The 10,472-nt window shown below is 43.7% G+C and overlaps 1 long non-coding RNA gene across 1 annotated transcript; it reads right to left on the reverse strand.

Annotated features, from left to right (window-relative positions):
- Positions 1 to 404: 404 nt before the first annotated feature.
- On the reverse strand, positions 405 to 5,421 carry LOC147574934 (uncharacterized). Its single transcript, XR_015242890.1, has 2 exons — positions 4,282 to 5,421; positions 405 to 805 (listed from the first exon to the last, which is right to left on the reverse strand). It is a non-coding gene; the product is annotated as an uncharacterized LOC147574934 (long non-coding RNA).
- Between the last annotated feature and the right edge of the window lie 5,051 nt (positions 5,422 to 10,472).

Here is a 10,472-nt window from a genome sequence, read left to right on the forward strand (position 1 = left end):
GACAGAAACGGCTGGGGAGCCAAGGTGAAGACAACTCGATGAGGTATGGCCTTCAAAGTTTAAACTTCTAATCTCCAAGGACCAGAGTGACTTCGTAAGGAATTCAAGAAGAACGCAATTCACTCAACATATAATAGGATCCTGAAATCCTAAGAATGTTTTCCTGAGGCCAGAAAAAGGAAAGAAGTGTACTGGTGCCCACTGTGGGGTGACTGAAGTCTCAGGCAGACTGTGTGGTGCTACTTTGATAACTCAGGGCTACAAAGGTATTACAAGACTGATGACATTTGCAGGTGTTGACACCTACCCAAACTCATCCCCTAAATGGAGAGCTTAATAGATAGAAGCAAGCAACTAAACATATCCATGCATTCACCCCAAATGGCAGACTGGCAAAGTCAAGCCCGGAAATAAATGGAATTTAATCTCTGGAGTTTAACCTTAAATACCATCATTGGGTTTGTAAGGTGATTCTCTGGCATCCCCCCCGCCCCCATCCACTGTTTTTCTTCCTGTAGGGGTTTGTCTTTTGATAACAAGCTCTACTTGCATTTGCAAAATATAAAAAGTGAACTTCCAGATGGACTTCTCAAAGTGCAATCCAAACATGAAGGAAACAAGAAATCCAAAAGTCAAAGGCGAGTAGGAGGTTTTCTTCTCCCCCAAATCTCTGGGGAGTCCAATTCATTCAACATGCTCACATTCTGGTTTCATTTCCATTTTCTATAATAAGAGATGAAGATGTAATATGTCAATGTTGATGTATCAGAGAGATGATGAATTCCAGGCTAAAACACAGCGACATCTGCTTGGAAACGAGATGGAAGAAATTAAGATGCTTACCATGATTATTTTCCTCCCGAGCAAATTTATAGTATCTCTGGTCTCAAGGGCAGAAATTCCAGACAGATTAGCTTTTCATCTCCTAGGTAACTCTCTGAACTGCATAGCTATAGAAATTCATTGCTTTAACACTGGGTGTCCTTATTAGGGAAATATCTTAAATTCTGTGCCAACAAAGAAACTCATTGACTACTAAGCAATAGTCACGAAAATATTTATGACATGGATTACAAACAGGTGCTCCAAACAGAACAAAAGCTGGGGTTATTCACCATTTGGGCTAACTGGGGAAAAAATTATTTACACCTAGTACAGTACGTTTTATGCTTTCAGTAAATATTTTTTTCTGGGTTATGTGCCCTCATTTCTAGGAATGGTAAATTTGCTCAAGTACCAGAGGAAATTGGCAATGTGAATAGAGCTATACGAATAATAGGTGCTAGAGCTATAGAACCGCCTGTATTATACTCATTTGTAAATTATTCAAAAAAGATGCATCCAGTCCCTACTGTGCACCTGGTTTTGGCACTGAAGATGCAAAGATAAATACAACATGACCCTGTATAGTTCAAAATTTGCTTTATTTATTCTCTATAAGTGTCTTAGGAAGCTGTGCAGGCATAAGCCATGTCCATTTCACAGTTGAGGAAGCTGAGGCTCACACATCTGGATGAGGTCACACATCTGGAAATGCCAAAGTCCAAAATGGCACCCCAATTTTCTTTCCTCAAGTCCAGTGCCCTGCCTACTCCCTCATACACTGGCATGATTGAGATGAGACCCGAAGGAGGTTTGGGTGACCCACGGGCAACCACTCATAATGTCGGAGGACATTAAAGCTGGCTTTTGACTCACTGTTAACACCCCAATGCATCTCAATTTTTATTTTTCATCCAGATGTTTAGCACCATGTAGACACAACTTAGGTCGAGCCCAAGCAATATTTTCCAGGGAAGACTCTAACGCTCACTGAAAAACTCTTGTCTTCTCATTGTGTTCTGAAATGATCCAATGTGGGGAAAGGGTTTTGGGGCCTTTTCGAAGCAGCTTCTCTCAGAACTTTAGCAACAGGAGTTGTAAAATGTTCCCCAAAATATTGCTTGGCATGAAAACCTCTTTCAATGCAAATGAGCCATTGATAAAAAAGAATTTGTTAAGGGAGACAGGAGTTGGGGGGTGAAGCTCATTAGCCATTTGGTTGCCAAGGAAGCAAAGCTGCCAGAAAAGCCCCAGTCGGGTTGGGGCAGAATGCCTGGGGGGCAGGCACCAAGCACACGGGGTCATTTGCAGTCAATAAGGAACACAGAGGACATTTTTACACCCATTTTAGGTACTATTATTTTTTTAAAAACCGGCAGAATTAATATGGGACTACTCTAAAATAACCACGATAAAATGTAAATAGCACCATTAAATGAAAATGATTTTAGGTTCAGAAAACCTGGATTTGAGAATTCCCTCACCTGTTCATTGTGTGACCTTGGGCAAGACCCTGAACTTCTCTGAACTTCCATTTCCTCATCTCCAAAATGAAGATAATAATTCCTACCTCACAGGATAAATATGACAGATTTGACAGTGCTTATTAAATTGTAAAACAGTATATGAATCCAAGTTTTCCTTTTCTATTTACACAAAAACTCAAATCCCAATACAGAGTTGAACATCTCTGTGTGCTCAAATATTATTCGTCACTAATTCAGTCTAACTTTGAGCAGCCCCAGCCTCAGCCACACTCTTTCTGTGCCTCTACTAAGAATAAACATTCAGGTGCCTTCTGCGGGCACCCCCCACTCCAAGGCTTCAGTTCTGTGATCTCAGACCTGAGAGTGTTTGCTGAATCCCTGACAGGAAATCAAGGCTTTCTACTGGTCTTCCCAGCACTCTTAATATGCAAAAGGCCACACAGCAACTAATCCAGATGTCTGACTGTTATCTCAAGCGTGACCCTTGATCTCTAACCTCTCCAGCCTGCTCTGTACCATTTCCTCGAATTTCGGTAAATAGCAACTCCATTCATCCAGTAGCTCAGGTCACAAGAGTAGGGGTCATCTTCTACTCTTCCATTTCATTCGCTCTCCATCAGTATCCAGTCCAGCCCCCAGTACTGTCACTCTGTCTTCAAAGCACATCATGTTTATTTTGTCTCCCCACAGGAATATAAGCCCCACAAGGGCATTCATTGGTCTTTTTCATTTATCAACAGATCTCCAGCATTTAAATTAAACGGGTCCATTGTAGATGCTTTAAGAGGCTGTCTGATGCATCCTTGAGCCCATCAGGAGACCCGAGTTGTCTTTCAGTTGGGGGCATACTTATCCAGTTTGGTGAATGGTATGATTAAGGGTATAGAGAGGACCATGTATCAACCAAGGTGTTCTGCCTGAAGCTGAGGAATAAGGAGGTGATCAGTTCCTGCAGTGTGAACGGATACCATAGAATCTCCAGAGCTGATAAACAGAGACATTGAACCTGGATCACAATGGCCATTCCAGGAAGCTCTGGTGGCTGCTGCCTCGGACACTCAAGAGACCATGAGAGGGGCAGCCTCTTCTCAGGCCTTGGGTGGGTCTCCAAAAGGAGATTCCGACTTCCTGGCCCAGCCTGAGTTGGCATCATGGGACTCACCCACAGAAAAGGTGCACTTTAACTTGTTTCATGATTGTGAAACTCTTGGGGTTTCAGTTCCCAGGGACTGCCTCTTTCTCTAATTCTCTTGAAATCTCTCAGCTATGAAAGTGGGTCACCAGGAAAATGTCCTTCCAGGGCCCTGTCCTTGAGACAACATCCTGACCCCAGAAGCTTACCAGGTCCTCTGAGGTTGGCAGAGGAGACAGACCTATGTCTAAGGAAGGAGATGTCTTCAAGCAGGCATCACTAAGCCTTGATAAAGGCACTTCTCTCCTCTCTTGTGAGAGGCTGGGTGCTGTCCTTTACGCTGCTTGCAAACCCTAGAGCATCCTGAAGTGCATTGTCATTACCAAAGAGGGAATAAGTGAAAATCCTCAGTGAGACATTCAGATCTCATACAAGTATATGTTCTTATGATCCCCCAAACACTCTCACTATGCTCTGCACAGGCACTACCAATAACCAAAGTTATTCTCTCCAGAGCATGCTGAGAGAGAAAGCTATTTTGCTGAAGATTGTGTCTTTGACATTCACGCTCCAACAAGGATCGTCTCTTCTGGGCCTAATTTGACTTCTTTATGTGCCAAGAGGAAACTTTCCTTCTGAAGGGCAGGCATACAGATATCTGAAGAGGTCTTTAGCAGGCACTTTATAATTTCCTTGAATTTCCTAGAATGTTTGGAGAATAATGTGTATTGATTAACTGTCTCTTTCAAAATACTTAAAGTTCTCCTATCCTTCCTTTTTTTTTTTTTAAGGGAATTAACAGTGAAGGGGAAAAAGAAAAGAATATATCTATTCACTTACCCATGTTTTCTAACCACAGAGAGTGTGGCCTAAAATCCCATGAAACAGAACGAGTCCACAGAAGGACAGAAGAAGCCAAGTGGCCATTCCTGATAAATGTGGAATTGGGGCCAGTGGAAATAAGAAAGATGGCAGGGACTCCTTGAGACCATGTCATAATCTAGGGCTGACATGAGGCTGGCCAGTGTGACTGCACAGAGACTTCATGAGTCCAGGGTTATCAGGGATACATGACCTTCTGCTGCCTGGCACAAAGGGAAGTAGAGATCTGACCGTGTCACAGACGTAGTCTGTGTTATTTAATATGCAAAGCAAGTGACACTCATAGGCCAATATTCTAATAGAGAATTCTGCATCCAATCAATGACTTGGCACAAAAACAATAGGAAAAATTAAAGCTATGACCAGTGATGCCACATAATAGCAAAACTAGCATGTCTGAGGGGTTGGAGTTTTTTAAATTATTATTATCGTGCCCTATATGCAGGGTTTCTGAGTGCTTTTTCTTCCTCGCTCACCCCAGGGGATTGGCATTTTGGCATACTGAGGACCCACTGGTGGCACACTGATAAGCCATGGCGCATGGGTTGAAGCTTTGCTGGTGGAAAGAGCACTGGATTTAGGGACAGACCTGGGTTGCATTCCTGACCGTGGCTACTAGCTGAGTAACTTTGCACAAACTACCTAAATTTCTGAGCCCTGCTGCTATTATCTCTAAAATGCAAAACCTGGAAAATTCAAAGGGCTAACCTTAGGAAGGAGGCATTATCATCCCCATGTCACAAGTGAAGAAACTGTGGCCATGAATTCATAAGGAAAAGAACTGAGACAGTAAGATTTTTCAGATTATGTTTTTAGTGCCTGTCTATACCATGATTTCCTGAGGCGGCCTCAACAAAGAAGGAAAAAGAGTGATGGGGAGTGGAGCTCACCTCTGTAAGAAGTCCAGGCACGGTGAGGAGGGAGGGAAAAGAATGGCAGTGGGGTTACTGTTTACCCACCCCAACACACAAGCCTACTCCCACTCTTAACCACTCAGCTACACCGTGTGGCTCCTAAGGTGAGGGCAGGGCCAGATCCCAAGCCTCTGAGGACATTGCAAATGGATGTGCCTCAGAAAGGCCTGGAATCCACCTAAGGGACCAGATGATTCTGAAGCCTTCACTTTAACATTAAACGCATTTTACATTTAATACACTGTGAGTTCATTAACACACAGTGCATTAAAAGTTGTACAGCAATAATAGCCAAATTATGGAAAGAGCCCAAATGTGCATCGACTGATGAATGGATAAAGAAGATATGGTATATATATATAATGGAATATAACTCAGCTATCAAAAGGAATGAAATCTTGCCGTTTGCAACAACGTGGATGGAACTAAAGGGTATTATGCTAAGCGAAATACGTCAGTCAGAGAAAAGACAAATATATGATTTCACTCGTGTGGAATTTAAGAAACACAACAGATGAACACAGGGAAAGGAAGAAAAAATAAGGAAAAAGAAAACAGAGAGGGAGGCAAACCATAAGAGACTCTTAAATACCGAGAACAAACAGAGGGTTGCTGGAGGTGCAGTGGGTAGGGGATGGGATAAATGGGTGACAGGCATTAAGGAGGGCACTTTTCAGTATGAGCACTGGGGGCTATATGTAAGAGATGAATCACTGGGTTCTACTCCTGAAATCAAGACTACACTGTATGTTAACTAACTCGAACTTAAATAAATTTTTTAAAAATTTGCACATTAAACTTCCTCCACTCAGCCCAGCTTTGAGGGCAAGGAGGTAAAACATAACAACTCCTGAAACCATTTTCTCTTTTTTTTTCAAGGTGCCTTTGAGGAACTTAGAGCTAAAACAAAGGAAGTAAAACAGAACCTTTATTTTGGTCTTCTTTCCAGCTTTCCTGTAATCCTTGGGTCCAGCCTCAGTGCCAGCACCAGCCCCACCTCCTTTCTTTGGACAGGTGTCAGCTGTAGCGTCACCTCCTCAGGGAAGCCCTCCCTGGCTCCCCAAAGGGTCTTGTCCCCACCTCTCTGCCCTCCCCCCTACCCCCAGAACTCTGCCTCTGCAGGGTATCACACACTTGTCCTTGTTCCATTAAACTCCCGAACTTATTGGTTAAGCACCTATCTTCCCTAGAGACTCTGAACTCCAGGAGGATGGGGACCCTGTCTGTTTTGTTCACTACTGAGCCTGCAGAGCCTAAGGCAGTGCCCAGCACAAGGTAGTAGATGCTGGACAAATATGTGTTGGCCGAACCACACCCTAGTCATGACCTCCTTCCTTTCCTCCACAAGGTCTTAATCACCCACCACCAGAAGCTATCCACAGAGCATGCACAGTGGGTGGTATTGTGTTGGGTGATGTGGAGTCCAGAATGTCACCTCCACTCCCAGATTGAGCTGACGCTGATCTGAGGCAGCTGCCATTGTGGTATTTTAGAAACAACACTGTTTGCAGCCAGGGTACCCTGCTTCAAACCTCAGCTTCCCCATCTGCAAAAAGGAATACAAACACCAAATTCACCTAACTTACAGCATTGTTGCAAAGACCACATGTGAAAAATAGATGAGAGATATTTATTTATCATGCAGCATGTTACCATGAATGTCCAATTTTTATAAGCAGTATGAGAAGCAGGTGACTTTCCTTAAGCCCTACAGAAGGGCTCTCTTGTGGCTCCCTTTATCCCTTGCTCCTCTCTAAGCTCCTTTAGGGGCTGTGGTCTCCAAGGTCTCAGGACCTAACCCTTCATTTTATAACCATGGCTCAGAAAATGGAAGGGACATGCCCAAAATCAAACATGGAGTCTGAGCCAGGGCCAGGTCTGGAACCGTGTGTATCTGGTGTCCTTTCCATCCATCTCTTTTGTGTTGCCTCCCTTCTGTGTCTCGAGTCAATTTCCACGCTCCTAGATAGTTCCTTCTACCCATCTTGAAACCATTCTCCACCTTCACTGCACAGAATACTGATACAAGAAGGTGCCAGCTGAAGTGTTTGTTAAATACGAATTTAGTTGCATGTTTGGTTGTTAGAGGCCCAGAAATATTTTTTCACAGGCCAGCCTGACCCTTAATACTTCTCCAATTTTCCATTCATTGGTTATTTTAATGAGGCACCTTGTCAGGATCTCCTCTTATTCTCATCCTAAAAAAGTAAATACACCTTTCACCTACAGAAGAGAATTTCAGATTCATTGTTACCAGATCCAGGGACAGAAGAGTCTAGCAGATTATAGCCCAAGTCTGTGGAGCTGAGGTAGGCGCAGGGAAAGGGGGGGTGTAAAGGAGGAAGAGCAAAGGGTGCAACCCAATCACCACACTTTCTCTAGCAGTACATGCTAAGCCTTTAGCCTGTGGGATCTAAGTTAGTTCTTAAACAATCTTAATAAGGTGGTAGCCTCTGTTAAATAATGTTCCCACAAAATTCATGTCCACCTGCAACCTCAGAATGTGGCCTTATTTGGAAATTGGACTTTTGTAGGTGTAATTAGTTAAGATGAGGTCATACTGGATTGGGGAGAGCCCTGATGCCATGACTGGTGTCCTTGTAAGAAGAGAAAACTGAGACACAGACATGCTGAGAGAACACCTATGACCACAGAGGCAGAGACTGGAATAATACACCTATAAGCTAAGGAACACCAAGGGTTGCTGGCAAACACCAGAAGCTAGGAAGAGGCAAGGAAAGACGGCTCCCTAGAGCCTTTGGAGAGAATATGGGTCTGTGGACACCTTGATTTTGGATTTCTAGCCTCCAGAAGCGTGAGACAATAAATTGCTGTTGTTATAAGCCACCCAGTTTGTGGCAATTTGTTACGGCAGCTCCAGAAAACAAATATGCAAGAGGTATTAAAATTCCCACAGCCTAGATAAAGCTAGAAAGTGTTTCAAGTCTAGCACCTTTGATCTTGATAATAGCCCAGGGATGGTGGGGAATTCTGTGATTAGTCTCCATTTCATGGGTGAGGCCACCGAAGCCAGAGAGATCAAGCAAAATGCCAACGTCATGTGAAAGCAGGCTTTAGAGTTGAGATTAATCCATACCCATTTTAAGTCAGGTCTAGGGGGTTGCTCCCAAAGAACCCAACGCCCTTCCCATGGCCTACCCTTCACCCCCTCCTGTGAACAAAGAGGTTTCCGGGTGTCAGGTCAACCCTTCTCAGATCGAACTTCTAACTCTGGCTTGTGGGTCTAACAGAGAATCCAAACACTCACAGATCCTTGAGTCTTGATTTAATAAGACAAAACTGGACTACATTTGAAATGGTAGAATACAGTAAGCTTGTTGTTTGGCCTTGAAAGTGAAAACACTTCAACTAAAGTGGTTTCTCCTTGTTGTTAACTCTCCTGAAGAGAAATTTACCTAAAAGTCATCTCCCTTAAAATGCTTTGAAAATTAGATGAGATTAAAATGGGGATGTTAAAATGAAATCAAGCAATCGCTTTAGGTGGCAAGATTTTAGTTAACTGAGAGCCTTGAATGTCAAGCTGAAGAGTCCTAACCATTTTAGAGGCTATAGGAGAAATCATCAGAGGGCTGTGAGTCAGAAGTGATGCACTCTCTAGAAAGTCTAACTTGGCAGCCATGAAAAGGGTGGATTAGACAAGAGACGGGAAGACATTTGAGAAAGTTGTGGTAGAAGTTCAAAAGGGAGAGCTGAGGCCCGGGCTGCAGCAGGAAGGGCCAAGTGACGGGCAGGGCAAAGACACATGGCAGATGTACAATGGCATTTGCTCCTGGGTGATGGTGGGAAACCAAAAAGGGATAAAGCCTGGATTGTCCATGAAGAAAGAAGGACAGGGCAAAGGAAGGCAGGGGGATAAGTAGGGTCTGGGCAACACTAAGGCCAATGTGACCACAGGAACCCTGGCCAGTTACCTGAATTTTGGTCTGCTCATTTCTAGACTTTGTTTAAGTGACAGAAATATAAACTTCCATCTGGTTTAAGCCATTGTTATTTTGGGTTTTTCTGTACATTACAATCAAATGTAACTCTAACTAATACCAATACTGGGGCTCTGTTTTCCCCACAGCTAAAGTCTCTTTCGAAGAGACAACTGCTTCATCTCCAGAGTACTGCATAGTTTTGAAAGGAGCTTCTTCTCCCTCTCAGAGTGCTCATATTCCGTCTGTCCCTAAAGCTTACAATTTCTCACTTAAAGATACATTTTAAATTTTTTTTTTCAACGTTTATTTATTTTGGGGACAGAGAGAAACAGAGCATGAACGGGGGAGGGGCAGAGAGAGAGGAAGACACAGAATTGGAAACAGGCTCCAGGCTCTGAGCCAACAGCCCAGAGCCTGACGCGGGGCTCGAACTCCCGGACCGCGAGATCGTGACCTGGCTGAAGTCGGACGCTTAACCGACTGCGCCACCCAGGCGCCCCTACTTAAAGATACATTTTAGATTCATCTTTCAGTCTAATGTCCTTGAAGGTGTTCCTCTCTTGAGGGCTGCTCACCTGGAAGAGCATCTCTTCCCCATCCCACCAACGCAAACACTGCCGATGGCCTGCCGTGCACTGCCCTGATGGACAGCCCTACAGCCTGCCCTGACACTTCTGAACCTGACTTTCAAATTCCTCCCAAATCTGGCTTTGACCAATGTGACATCCTTTCCCACCATTTTCCAACAGGAACTTTAGTTTGAATCAAACCAGTCTTCTTTCCAAAACACCATGACCATTCCCAGCTCCGCGGTCCACTTATTCTTTCTACGTGAATTCCTACTCACTCTTCCCTTGGCTACAGTGTATATTTAGCAATCTCCATCTCTCAAGGCCTTGAACAAACTAGTAAGCCATGAGATAGGAGCGGGTATGACCTGAACCAGGGCACAAATCCATCAAGACTGTAAGCAAGCTTCCAGCCAGAAACCATAAGCAACTTGAAAGCAGAGGCGCTTTCCAACACCTCCTCAACACCAACCCCCTCCCCATAATTCTGAGAAGAGTGATCAATACTGAATCTGCAGAGATTCTCCAAATGAGGGAAGAAAAATAATGCAAAATGAAAGCGAAATCATGAAAAGAGTCACAGACAAATTAACTAAAACTATGTGATAAAATAGACTCGCACACACAAATATAATTGGATTTAAAATTTATAATCTACAACGGCCTACCCATTAGGATGGCTACTGTCAAAAAACAGAAAATAACAAGTGTTGGTGAGGATGTGG

The sequence above is a fragment of the Puma concolor genome, chromosome D4 (assembly GCF_028749965.1).
Source record: "Puma concolor isolate L17-30 chromosome D4, mPumCon1.1.hap2, whole genome shotgun sequence".
Lineage (NCBI taxonomy): Eukaryota > Metazoa > Chordata > Mammalia > Carnivora > Felidae > Puma > Puma concolor.